The sequence below is a fragment of the Pteropus medius genome, unplaced genomic scaffold (assembly GCF_902729225.1).
Source record: "Pteropus medius unplaced genomic scaffold, Ma_sr-lr_union100, whole genome shotgun sequence".
NCBI lineage: Eukaryota > Metazoa > Chordata > Mammalia > Chiroptera > Pteropodidae > Pteropus > Pteropus medius.
Window position 1 is genome coordinate 11,128,141 of NW_024349798.1, and position 13,992 is coordinate 11,142,132.

General features: G+C 52.5%; 1 non-coding gene across 1 annotated transcript; it reads right to left on the reverse strand.

Annotated features, from left to right (window-relative positions):
• Positions 1–11,266: 11,266 nt before the first annotated feature.
• Positions 11,267–11,385, reverse strand: LOC120620695 (5S ribosomal RNA). Its single transcript, XR_005657952.1, has one exon. It is a non-coding gene; the product is annotated as a 5S ribosomal RNA (ribosomal RNA).
• Positions 11,386–13,992: the final 2,607 nt, after the last annotated feature.

Consider the following 13,992-nt stretch of genomic DNA (forward strand, 5'->3'; position numbering starts at 1 on the left):
GGAGCACCCAGCTGTCACTGTTGGCTGCCCCGCCTCCTTCCTTCCAGGGGCATGCAGCTGGCCTGGCTTGGAATCTCCTTACTGACAGACATCCAGGTGTGCCTATCCAGCCATCTGTCTGATCACCAGCTGGTGCTTTGGCCAGCCACGGGGGGAAGGGGCTGGGGTGAGCAACCCAGGCTGGGTCATCAAGCTGAGCTCTGATCCAGCCTGGCCAGGCGCAGCCCCTGTGGATGAGGCAATGTGCGTCCCATTTCCTGTTACTGTGGCTATGCAAATGGGGGGGGGAAATCAGGGCCTCTCCTAGTGCAAGCTTCCCGGAATGAGGCATTGATTGTCCGGAGAAACCTGGCCCCAGGGGGGGCCCCCCACGAGGGGGAGGACGTAAATGACTGAGATCCCTTTCTCTCCTGGTACAGCTCTTGATATAGGAGTCTGCCTGCTGGGGGACTGCCCTGGGCAGATTAGTCACCTGTCCAGCCTACCTGGACCAGCCTCCTGTGAGAGACAGACTACGGCTTCCACATCTCATCACTGCATCCCCAGCTCATGGGGTGGGGAGCAGGAAGCAGAACTGGCCTCACTGGCTCTCAGACCCTATCTCAGAGCTCACCACGCCCAGCCCCCTTCTATTTACAAATGAGGAAACTGAGGACACCAGACTGAGCCAGGGACTTGCCCAGGTCCCGCCTCTCACCCACTCACCCCAACACACCCCAGCAACAGTGGCAAACTTCCACTTGTCCACAGAAGCCTACTGAGCCTCTCAATCTCTCTTCTGCCTCAGGTCCCAGCCCCAGCCTGGCAGACTGGGATTCTCACCACACCTCTGTCTGGCCTCCCCGGACCACCACCCCAGTCAGGCTATCCGACCGGTCATTCTCAAGCTCACATCTGACCATGTCACTCTACTGCCCTGGTACCAAGTTTGTGCTCAAAGCTGGGCCCCACAGATGACCCATAATCAGGTCCCTTCCGCCACGTGTAGCCTCTTCTCTTCCCACTCCCCCTGCCTCACCTCACGCATGCCCCAGATGATGCCAGAACTCCTCCCAGTTCCCTCTTGTACCTCTGTAGCTTTGCTCAAGCTGTTGTCTCTTCCTGGGATGGCATTTCCTCTGCCTTTGTTTCTCTAACTCCTATTCGTCCTTCCAGACAGCATCGCCACCTCCAGGAAGTCTTCCCAGATGCCCCCAGTAGGACCAGGTGCCTCCTTTGGGCTCCCCCGCTCCCTGAATGTCCCTCCATTAATTATGGCACACTGGGCTGTCATTGTTCATTTAGTACCTGTCTTCTCCCCTGGCCTGGGGGCTCTTTGAGGAGCTGGGGAGAGGTAGGGAAATGCAGACGGACATAAGGCATACTTAGGACATTCAGCCTGTAGGGGTGCTGGTAGATTGGTCACGGGGTAAGGCAGAAGGAGGTGTCAAGGAAGGAGAGACCACCGTGTCCACTGTGCCTCTTCCACAACAAGGAATGCTGGGAGTTGGAAAGACAAGTTGTAGTCATTTTCGAGCCCTTCACTCTCTGAATCTCTTTCCCACTTTTAAGAATCTCACTCCCTGCCCACCATGGGGCATTGGGGCAAGGCAGAGCCGCCTCCCACTGGAGGAGCCCAAGTAGGCAGGCTCTAGTTTTCCCATTCTCCCTTGCTCCTAGGGTGTGGCCATGTGACCTGGGCTCAGCCAATCACAGGCACCCACCCTGGAGTTTGAATCAGGAGCTGGTCCTATGAAGAAAGGTTCTGGGAAAGTCTTTCTGGAGGGAGCCTCAGCAATATCAAGCTCCTGAGGTATCTGCAAAGAAGCGTGGGCATCACCAGGTTGGCTCTGTGGCAGAACTGGAGTTGGGGTCTTGTTTCTCATCTTCTGCCTTCTTTTTCATGTGGGCCTCCTGCCTTCTCGAGGGTTCGGTCAGTTCAGTACTGTTCAGTATGTTCTTTTTCTGTTTAAATAATCTGCAGTCGGATTCTGTTGTCTGCCACTAAGAACCCCGAAGGCTTCTCTGGGGAACACCCCTGGAATCAACCTTGAAGGAGGAGTCAGTGTTGACAGGAACAGGAAGTATAGTCAAGGAGAAGGGAACAGGTGACCAGGGTCAAGGTCAGGCTTCAAGGACAGTATAGGAAATGTTGGGGATGACCACTCATCTGGGTTTGGAGTGTGGGATTCAGGGTGAAGGATGAGGTCAAAGATTCTGGCAGAGATCAGATCTAACATGGCCTCGAATGCCAAGTCAAGAGCAAGTTTGGATACTATCTTGCAGGCCGCAGGCACCTAGTGCTTTACCTAGAGGTGTGACTTGATCAGATTTTGTTTTAAAAAGCTCCCTCTGCTGCTGTGGGGAAGCTAGACCAGCTGGGGAGGGACCGGGTGAGAGACTACTGCACTCGTCCCAGCACAGAGTCCTGGAAGCCAGATGGAATGAGGGCGAGGGCAGAGCTGGTGTAGCTGGCAACGGGGAGCCCTCAAAGTTCGGGTGACCCGACATGGCCATAAGAAAGTAGAGTTCGAACTTCTTGGCTTCCTGGACGCAGGTTCAAAATATTATCCGGCCCTCGGACAGCCCTTACAGCTTCTTGGGGTTTTCTCAGGTTTTCACCTCTCAGGGATGAGATGCTGGGTGACCCTTCCCTCCCCCCCCCGCCAAGCTGATGTAGACCTTCAGACATGTTTTAGGAATGGAAATCAGGTCTATGAACTCCCTTGGCCATGGGTCCCAGGGGAGGGGCAGAACCAGAGTCACCTCAGTCCAGAAAGAGGGACTCAAATGGGGTGGCTGAGATCTAGGAACACATGAGGAAAGGTCAAAGGGTTGGAGAAATGGGGGAAGGGGCACCCAGCCGCCCCCCGCCAACCCTGAGGGAGGTGAGGCAGGGGAAAGAGCTGGGTGAGACGGCAGATGGATGCCAAGTCCAAGTGTCACCCCACCTTACCCCCAAAGTGCACTGGGTTCACCCCTGGGAGTCCTCTATGCCTTGTAGCTTAGGATGGGGAAGAATGTCTGGGCTTCTTTTCCCATTTTACAATTGAAAACTTGGAACCCGGAGTCATATAAGGCACTCGATTTTTTTCTTCCCCAAATTACACAGTTGAAAAGCCAAGTAGGAGACTCTAATGGGCTCTCTCTGTGCCAGTCCCTTCACCTCATTGTGCCTTGGTTTCCTCCTCCAGGAAGTGGAGACATGTACAGCCGTCAGCCGAAGGCCTGGAGGACAGTAAGTATCTTTCAGATGGTTCTTCCATATTCCTTCCTTTCCCGCTGTCTAGAACAGCCCCAGGGGACCCGACCTCCTTGGGGAAGATGGTTGAGCAATTTGACTTGACAATCAGAACTAAGTCTTGAAGACAAGGATAAGACCCACCCCAGGGGCAGATTCCATTCTGGGCAGGGTTTGCTAAAGGCCAGGGCAGGGGGGCTGGTCCCCCTGAGGTAGGTAGGTGAGAAAAGCAGTGTTGGGGGGGGCCATACCTCAGCACAGATATGGGTGGCCTTGGGCATGGCCCTCCCTCACCCGTACAATGGGCGAGCCCCCCACTTTGCACCACCGAGCTCAGATTGGACCAAGAGCCTAACTCCCCCACTCCCAAGGCAACCAAGGTCGGAGGCTCCTGGGTGTCCTAATGAGAGATGAGGGCAGCTGTGGGAACAGAGAGATGCAAATATTTTCTGGAAATAGAGATCAAATCAAGAGCATTTTGCAACTGTAGCAGGGGCTGTAGCAGGGGACCCACCCAAGTCCCCCTCATTTCTTTACTGCCTCCTCCAGGAGAATTTTCTGTGCCACAGCCATACCCACCCCTCTCGGTCAGAGAACCATTTGCTGCTGACAGTTCACACCCCCCAGGGGTAGATAGGAAGAGGACGTGGGGGTGGAAAACTCCAGCTCACAGATAAGTAATCCTCACTGCTCCAGCACCAGCCCCTTGGTGGCAGCAGGCCCGTCCCTTGCTGAGCCTCCTTCCCGCCCCACTGCCCTACACCCATCCTGGGAATCTGTGGAACCCTCATTTTGGTCTGCTTCTGGGGAAGCCACACCGAGGACAGTCACTGATTAGATTTGGGGCCAAGAGAAAAGGAAGGGCTGAGTCCAGGCTTCGGCTCGGGCAAGGGTGACTGTCTCAAGACGAGCACTGGTCTGGGAGCCCCAACTGGGGGTGGGTGAGGGGTGCAGCGTTCCCTTGTGGACAAATCGCTCTATTGGTCACATTGCCAAAAGTGCACCAGGCAGTTCGCCATCCAAAAAAGGGTGTCCCCAGCCCAGTGACGCTCCCCTCCCAGCTGGGGGCTGACTAGCCTTTTCCTGGTCTGGGCAGGGCTTAGCTGAGGCCTGGACATCTGCACAGGGGGCCAAGTGGGGGCTTTCCTGGAAAGTGCCTCCCAGAGGACAAGGCTGGTCCCAGAAAGAATGAGTCATGAGCAAAGCAACCCCATGGAGCCTCTCCACTCCCTTACCCCAGGCCAGGGCAAGGGGGTACCTCCCAAGCTCTGCCTCAAAGGGCACAGCCTCCCGCCATCCTCAGAATTGGAACAGGCAGCCCATAAACCCCACAGGAGCAGAGGATGCACCCATTTGGCAGATGGGGGGCTGTGCCTCAGCCCTGCTTCCCAGCACCTTTCTGCTCTATTAGGCCAAGGCCCAGATTTGCCGTGTGGGAATTCCCCAGGTCCGCCCCCCACCACTCCATAGAGTCATCACAGCACGCGGGGGCTGGTCATCCAAACGCCTTTCCTCGTACAGAAGGGAGAGGGAGTCAAGTTCTGGTTAGACTGAAGCCCAGGGGACCCCGACCTCAGGGCCCCTCAGCCCCTCTCCACACCCCTCGACCCTCCTTCTCTTCCACATGATGCCTTGTGGTTGGCGAGCCCCTGCCCCACCCCGCCTAGCCATGAGTCCTGGAGCAAGGCCAGAAGGCAAGTTCCAGCACTGGACACACCAGGGACCCCCGAGAGAGGGCGAACCCCTTCCTTCTGGAGCGGAAGCCAGCTCCTGCTCTGCAGCTCCCACCAGGCTTTGTGAAGCGAGCAATTGGCAGCAGGCATGGGCTTCTCCATCGACCGGTTCTCCACAGAGAAGGATGTGGGGCTGGGTGGACACATTATCCTGCGTTGGGTCACTCTCTCCCTCTGGTCCCTCCCAGCCTTCGTAACCCCCTGGCCCAGCCAGCTTCTACCTTGACATACTGGCTCAGCTGCCCACTGCGGGCCACCTACATAGCCATCTTCCAAGGGTGAGGACAAGGAGCAAGTTCCGTCCTCCCTTCTCCAAGCCCAGAGTGGGATCCTTGAACCTTAATAATAAGAGCCAAATCTTAATTAAGTGTTTACCCCATGCCTGGCCTTTGGCTGAACACTTGGCCCCAGTTGTACTGATGATCTCCATTTTTCATATAAGGAAACTGAAGTTCAGAGAGGTTAAGTGACCTACCCCAAGGCACACAGATAGTACATGTTGGGGCTCTTATGTGACCCTCAACCCCTGGCTTTTCCTAGTCTTCATAAACCCGTGTTGTGGATTCAGCCACACATACTTAAGGAGGACTTCTGGCAGCTCAAGAAATAGTTGTGGAGTGAAGAATCACAGCTGCTACTCATTGAGGGCTGCTGAAGTTTTTATTTACTTATTTGACATTCAGTTGATCTTTCTGAAAGATTGTGCAAAGTGCCAAAGGGACAAAATGATGCCCCCCTTCTCTGTCCCTCAGCTACCTGGCTCCCTCCATGATATATTTACTTTGAGAGAGAGAGAGAGTTAATGCATTCATTCCAATGTTAGGATACTACACACACTGTATTAGTCTCTTACTGCTGAATAACAGATTAGCTCCAAATTTAGCAGCTTAAAATAACAATATACCTATATTTTCTGCCAGTTTCTGAGAGTCGGGAATTAGGGAGCAACTCAGCTGGGCTCAGGGTTTCTCATGAGGCTGCCCTTGAGTTGTCACCTGGGGCTGTAATCCTCTGAAGGTTCAACAGGCTGCAGGACTCACCTCCAAGACGGCTCACTCGTGTGGCTCTTAGCAAGAGGCCTCAGTTCCTCACCACGTGGATGCTTGAGTGTCCTCATAATACGGCAGATGGCTTCTCCCTGGGCAAATGATCGAAAAGGGGGCAAGGTGTAAGCCGCACGTCTTTTATGAGCAAGCGTCAGAAGACACACATTTCTGCCATCTATCAGTTACTCAGGTCACTAGTTAAAGCCAGAAGAGGGCCTCACAAGGGTGTGAGGAATAGGAGGTGAGAATTATTGCGTCACCTGCAGGCATCTCATCCTTCACCTTGCCTTTTTTCTTTTTTTTTTTACTGAGCCATGGTTTTCAGAATAGTTCCATATCGATACGCAGAGACTATTTTTCTTGACTGCATAGTATTCTGCATGGAGGCACCATGATTTATTTACCCAGTCCTCTATTGAGTCCTCTACGTGGGCTGTTTCTGATCTTTTGCTGTTACAGTCAGGGCTGCAATGACTGTCTTTGCACAGGAATTATTTCCAGTATATCTGGAGGAGCGATACTCAGGGATGATGGGGAGGAGGGACAGGGTGGCCTGAGGGGAGAGAACCTCAGGTGCTAGAAATGTCCTAGATCTAGACCCAGGAGGCAGTTCCATGGGCATACACCTATGTCCATATATATCAAGTTGGACACTTCGTATGAATGCATGTTACTGATTGTATATTTTTCTTCAATAAACACTTTCAAAAATCATTTAAAGAAGTTGTTGTTGGATTATAGGAATCGCAGGAAAGAAGTGCTGATACACAGTACAGCGTGGATGAACTGGGAACACATAGCGCTCAGTGAAAGAAGCTGGACACTAAAGACCACGTAACGTACAATTCCATTTATATGAAACGTACAATTCCATTTATATGAAATGCACAGATTGGTGATTGCCAGGGCCCGGGGGAAGGGGCCATGGGGAGTGACTGCTGATGGCTACAGGGTTTTATTTGGGGGTAAGGACAATATTCTGGAACTAGATAGTGATGATGGTTGTACCACTTTGTGAATGGACTAAATGCCACTACACTGTACAATTTTAAATGGTGGCTTTTATGTTATATTATCCTACAATTGTTTAAAACGTAGTTGATGATCAAACAAAATATTTGAACTTCACTCTTGATCCACACAATGCTCCTTCATGTGATGTCCTATTTTCTCTGTTTTGCAAGTGAGGAAGCTGAGGCCCAGAGAGATGAGGGACATGTCCAAGGTCACATAGCCTCCCCAGACCTTGGCTGTGAGCCATTGCCACCATTACAGGAAGTGTTCTTGGAAAGCAAGCCAGCCCTGAGTTCCTTGTAGAGATCAGAGGAGCCACAAGATCCCCTGGCCAGGGCAGACGTCCCCACCCTAGTTGCTGGTGACACTTCCTCCAGGGAGGCGGGACTGGAACATGCAGGTCTCAGCCCTGAACAGCATGTCCTCTCCCCTCACAGTTCTCGGTAGGTGAGGAACAGTCTGTCCTGTCGAGTTTCCTGTCACCTTCTCTGGCTGCCTGCTGGCAGCGGGGCGGCCACTCCCAGCTGGGCTCCAGAGGGCCTGGTCTCTGGGGTTCTCAGTGTGTGTATGTGGTAGAGGTGGTCTTGGGCCATCCTGAATTTGGCTCTCCCTAAAAATATTTTTTTTAGTCAAACCAAGTGGTGCATGGTGATGCGATAAAAATAAAATGCAGAGAAACGAATAGATGCCCCGCACCTAGAAGGAGCGTGGGTAACAGTTCTCCCTTCTCCCTCCCCCCGCCCTGCCCTCGTTCATCTCTCCCTCCCTCCCTTCTTTTCTTTCCACAAACATTTATTGAGCGCCTGCTGTATGCCAGCCATTCACAATTCCAGATACTGGAGACACACTAGTGAACAAATCTGAGTTTCAGCTATTGTGTCATTTACATTCTGGAGGACTGCTGCATGAGCACCTGCAGTAATGCATATGTGATGTGTCTACTGTGTAGTATTGTGTGTGTGTGTGTGTGTGTGTGTGGTTAACTATACATCTGGATAGTGGAGAATGCAAGCTAAGATGTTTCTTGAGCACTTACTCTGAGCTGTTCAATATACTCACTCAGCTAATCCTCAGGACACCCCCATGAAGCAAACAGAGGCCCAGAGAGGTGAAGTGACTTGCCCAAGGTCACAGAGCCAGCCAGTGGCAGAGCCGGGATTGAACCCAGGCTGCTTAACCACTGTCCTGAACTGCTGCCGTGACAGTGGCAGCAAAGATACAGATGTTAATAAATCAGTTTCTCTTTCCAGCACAGGCTCATTGTTCACTGCTGTTTTGTCTTGACGGGTTTTGCTCATCCCCAAATCCTCCTAGCTCATCATAGTAGATGCCAGTGATGTCAAAGTCTGTATAGTCGGCACCACCCCCAGGCAGCCCCTTCACCCCCATTTCTATTTCCATAGTTTGGGGCATCAGGCCCACCAGCCACATGGGGGCTGCCTGGGTCAGGAGGGGTGCCCCCCAGCCTGGCTTCCCAGGCCCAGAGTCGCCTCCCCCTCCCTGAGGCCCAGTCTGGTTTCTCTCTCTGGCAGCATCTGCAGTCCCCCTGCTGTCACCCACAGCTATTCTTGGCCTCTGGCCCCTTTCACTTTCTGCTCTGCCTCTTCCTGCCTCGGTGGTTCCCCGACATCCCCTGCTCCCCCTTGCTGCTCCAACTTTCTCTTCTTGCCCCTCTCTCACTGTGGCTGGCCCTGGCTCAGCCCAAAAGCCATAGCAGAGGCCAAATGTAGAGCTCTGTGAGCTCTGCATTCAAGTCCCCACTCTGTCCCTTTCTGGCTGTGTGACCTTGGCAAGAGGCATCTTCCCTCTGAGCATCATGTCCCCTCTGGAAAGTGAGATGCTGCTTGTGCCTAACTTGTAGGGCTGTTGGAAGGATGGAGGCTCCCAGGAGAACCTCCCAGGGTTCTCATCCTAGCACAGGACCCAGCACATAGTAGGAGTGCAGGTATCCTTCCCCCGCAGTGGGGCTGCCACAGCTGGTCCAATGGGCTAGGGCGTGGAGGAAAGGAAAGCAGCGGAAAGTACAGGCGGGGCAGTCAAGACAGCCCCGGACTGGGCTCGGCTCTGCTCTGCCGTGAGCAAGTCACTTTCCCTTTCTGAACCTCAGTTTCCATATCAGTGAAGTGAGGCGGCTGGACTGAAGGATGAAGAGTCATAGTGCAGTGATGAAGGCAGGGTTAGAGGAAGCCCAGGCGACACCTGAGCTGAGTCTCGAAGGAGAATAGTGTTCATAAGTCACAGAAGGTGGGCCGGAGCAGTGGAGAGGGAGAAATAAGCAGGTGCAAAGGGCCGAGGCCAGAGGATATGGGGCTTAGGGAAGGGCAGAGGGGCAAGGGAATGAAGGAGGCTGGTCTGCAGCCACAGAACACACAACCTGCTAACCCTCGATCAGACCTGGCCTCCCAGGCAGTAGGGAGCCACGGTGAGGTGATAAGCTTCAGTTGGCGAATCTGTCTCCCAGCCAGGCTGAGGCTTCCTGAGTCAGGGGCCAGGCCTCATCAGGCTTCAAGTTCTCTGCATCTAGCACAGAACCTGCGTGGAGTAGGCAGGAAAATGTAGGCAATGAATGAACGAATGAATGAATGAATGAATGACATTTCCTACTCCTCTAAAAGGACTAGCTTCCACTGAGTAGTTAACTGAGCAAGGCAGTCAATCCCATGTCAGTTGGCTACTGCTGCCTAACTGGCCTCCCCAGAATGAGCAGCTTAAAGCAAGAAGCAGTTACAGTTGCTCAGGAGGCTGTGGGGCAGCCAGGTAGCTCTGGTCTGGGCAGAGCTAGAGCGATGTGAGTTGGTGCACTCTTGCATTTACAGTAAGCCGATGGGTCAGCTGGGGCTGGCTGGTCTTGGGTGGCCTCAGCCAGGACGGTTCCTCTCCACTCTGCACGACCTCGTATCATCCAGCGGGCCAGCTCGGTGGTTGCAGAGTGCCAAGAAAGCAAGTAGAAGCCAGAAGGCACCTTGAGACTTAGGTAGGAAGCAGTACAGTCACTTCATTCCTCCCAATTGACTGAAGCCTTGGGACAGGATATAGACTTCTTAATGAGAGGAACAGAAAAGTCATATTGTCAAGGGCATGTATACAGAAAATCGGGGCCATTTTTTTCAATCAGTCTGACACCCTCTCCAGTACTCATTCCATAGCAGTTAAGGAAGTTCCAGTCACTGGTCAGTGATTGTTTCATCAATGGGCAGGTCACCCAATTCTGGCCAATAGGATATGGGACGGCTGCTAGGAGTTTTCTGGGAAAGGTTTTCTTGCTCCTGGGAAGAGATGGTTTCTGGCCTTCTTCTGGATGTGACACCTGGAACTGCATCGGCCACCCTAGATGAAACCAAGCTGCAGATGTCAGAGCAGAGAGACAGTAGGAACCTGGGTTCACGGCGGCCTGGTGGACCGGCCAAATCAACCAGCCCAGAAATCCCCCCTACCTCTGGACTTCCTGTTGAAAAAGATCTTACATTTCCAGCTTCTCTAAGCCACTTTAGACCAGGCTTCCTGTTACTTGGACCAATGCCCTAGGGCCTCGGGGCCCCTTTTGGGCTCTGTGAACCTCTTCTGCCTGAATGGGCCAGGTCAAAAGCTCAGGGGCTCCCAGATTTTCTCTTCAAGGATGGTGAAAGGTCTCAAGTACAGCCCCCAATCTCCTGCCTCTTGTTTTGCAGAAGGCCCATCACCTGCCCACTGCACAAAGGACTCTTGGCCCCAACAGCCAAAGCAGCAGCCGTCAGCCTGGATTCAGAAGCCCTGGGTTCTGGTGAGTCGTTGGGCTCTGTCCTTCACTGCAGTACCAGGCAAGTCTCTTAACCTCTCTGAGCCTTAGGTCACTCTTCCATAAAATGAAGAAATGAAACCTACCTTTTGCATGGTTAATGCTTAATGACGGCAAGTTGAAAATATTTGAGAGGCTCCTTCAGGCAATGAAAATTTGCATCCCTATACCTTTTTATAGTTTCTAATTTGCTTCCTAGTACCTAGGCAATAATAATAACAACAGTAATAATAATAGCCAGCAATTATGGAGCCCCTACTACGTAGATCCCACAGAAACCGTGTGAGGTTAATGTTCGTTGCTTTAAGCAGCTGTATGGGTTCTCTATTGCTGCGGAACAAATGACCACAAACTTTGCAGCTTAAAACAACACGATTTTATTTTTATTTATACTTATTTATTTATTTTAGGCAAGGCAACCCTTGGTTGACCTCACAGATTGCAAGGACCTTGTTAGTTCACAATCTCTTATTTTTTAAGCCTACGGCACCTGGTCTCCCTAGGTGGTCTCCCATCCAAGTACTAACCAGGCCCGACCCTGCTTAGCTTCCGAGATCAGATGGGATCTGGCTCGTTCAGGATGGCATGGCCGCAGACATGATTTTATTATCTCCCAGTTTTCCTAGGTCAGAAGTTGGGACCAGCATGGCTAGATTCTCTGCTCAGAGTCTCACAGGGCTAAAATCAAGGAGTCAGCTGGGGTTTGGGCTCCCATCTGGAGACTCTGTGGAAAAAGCCGCTTCCAAGTTCATTCTTGATTTTGGCAAAATTCAGTTTCTGTGGTTGTAAGACTGAGATCCCCCTTTCCTTCCCGGGTATTAGCCGGGGGTCGCTTTCAGCTGTAGCAGTGACCCACACGCCTTGCCATGTGGCCCCTCCCCCTCTGCTCCAGCGTCGGCTCATCAAATCTTTCTTGTACTTCAAATCTCTGACTTCCTCTCCCGGCACCAGCCAGAGAAAAAACGCTCTGCTTTTAAAGGGTTCGTGTGATTAAGTTGGGCTCCCCTGGACAGTCTCTCTTCTGTGAAATCAACTGTGCCGTAAAACATAACCTCGTGTGGGAGCAGAATCCATCAAATACACGTCTGGGGGTTCGGCAGGGTGGCAGGAAATAATGGGTCTATCTTAGAACCCTGCCTACCATAGCTGCTAAGAATTGGGGTAACTTTTTACACAAAAGAGGAAATGAAGGCTGGAGTTGATGAGCTTTTCCAGTACAGAGGCTCACGTCTGTCCGTTTCAGAACATCTTTTCCCTTCATTTCTTCTTTTCTCTCTTTAATTCCTCTGAGACTGATGTGAGATCTTGTGGAATCATCTTCTAATTATTTTCTTACCTTTTCTCTCGTATTTTCAACCTCTTTGTCTTCCCGGGAGATTTCCTCAGCCTTCTCTCCCAATGCCAATATGGATGTTTTTCTTTCTACTCTCATCTCTCTAGTTCTTTCTTGTTCGTTGAATGTCCCTTTACATAGCCTCTTGTTCTCGTTTTACGGATGCAACATCCTTTATTTCTCCGAGGGTTTTCTGTGGTCTTAAAGGGCTTCCCTGCTCCCTGAATCAGCTGTTTTCTAGGAATTCTTTTCCTCTGCTTTGGTCTTTGCCTTTCGTGTTATAAGCTTGCTTCATGTGTCTGGTGGTTGTTGGCTGTGAGTTCATATTGAAGACGGGAAACTGAAGACAGACAGATCCTCAGAATCTCCATTCCTACAGGCAGGGCATGTGGACAGGTGACTCTCATCCAGGCGACCTGGCAGGATCTGGCTGTCATTGTAGGAACTCAGAGTCAGCATCTGAAGTGTCTTCTCCTGGGGAGGTCAGTGTCTACAAAGAGGACTCCCCTAGCCTCCTACCTGGGGGAAAGCAGGGCTGCCAGCCACCAGAGACTAAGCAGGAGGCTGGGGAAAGGGACATCTTGCTGATTGGCATGTGGCCTTTCCCTTCATCCCTTGTGTCATGCCTGACCCCACCCTCAATTCAACCTGCTATCCTCAAGTTGGAGGCCTCCCACACAGTTTTTATTTAGATGGTATGTTCATTAGGGGCGTGAGGTGAGCGACTGTTAGAGGTTGAAGGGCTAAGTGCCTCCCACATTATCCCTTGGCACCTGTGTGCTGCCAGGTGATGGGGTATAAAATGAACCAGACCTGTTCTGCCCTCAAGGTTGAGAACCTGCTAATTTCTGAGCACCTACTATGTGCCAGGCACTGAATTTAGATCAGGGTCTTTCCCTTAGGAATATTTGGCCATGTCTGGAGACATTTTTGGTGTCATAACTGGGGCCTGGGGATGGGTACTACCGGCGCCTAATGGGTAGAGACAAGGGATGCTGCTAACCATTCTGTAATACATAGAATAGCCCACACAGCAAAGGGTCACCCAGCCTTGAAGGTGATAGAGCCGAGGTGGAGAGACTTTTCTCCAGAATGAGACAGGTTCGCTGACTTCATGGGAAAGGAGCAAGGAACTTCTGTTTCCTTAGTACCTACTCTCTGTTTCATAGCGGCCCTGGGCCTAGGGATCCTCAGCCCCATTTTCTAGATGGGGAATCAGAGGCTGATCCGGCTACGAGGAGGATACAGGCAGTGTGCTTGGCCTATGCCAGGTTGTGTGAGGGACACAAATGCCAGCCTTCCTGCCCAGCCTCCTCCTCCCGCTTCAGCCTCTGAGGAGAGCAGAGGGTGGCAGCGGCTGCCAGTGTGTGAGCCGGCCCAGACCTGTGGCCCTGCCTGACGTTGATCCCCACCAAGCCATGTGACGAGACTAGGCCACAAGAAAGAGGTTTCAACAAGCGTTATCGCTTCCTGGAACTCCGACTCGGTGACTTCCCCGAAGACCGGCTGTGCCTAGCGGGCGGGCTGTGCACAGTGGGGACCAGGCTGCCCCTTTCCTCCTCCACTGTCTCCGCAGCTGCCACCCTCTATCTCAGTCTGACTACCTGGAAATACGCCCCCCCGCCCCGGGCCCAGTGCCTCTACAGCTTGGCTGTCAGTTCAGCAACCTCCTCGGCAATGGCGGCCAGGGCTGGTCCAGAGGGTCCTTCCGACAGCCTCTGGGATGCTCGGGCCAGGCGGGACCAGGCTGGTCCTCTCGGCTATCCAGAAACCCACCCCCTCTCCTCTCTGCCCCTGACAGGGGCACTTGGCAATCAGGCCAGGCGCAGATTTGCCTCAGTGTGTCTGGCACCAAACTGGACACAAATCTC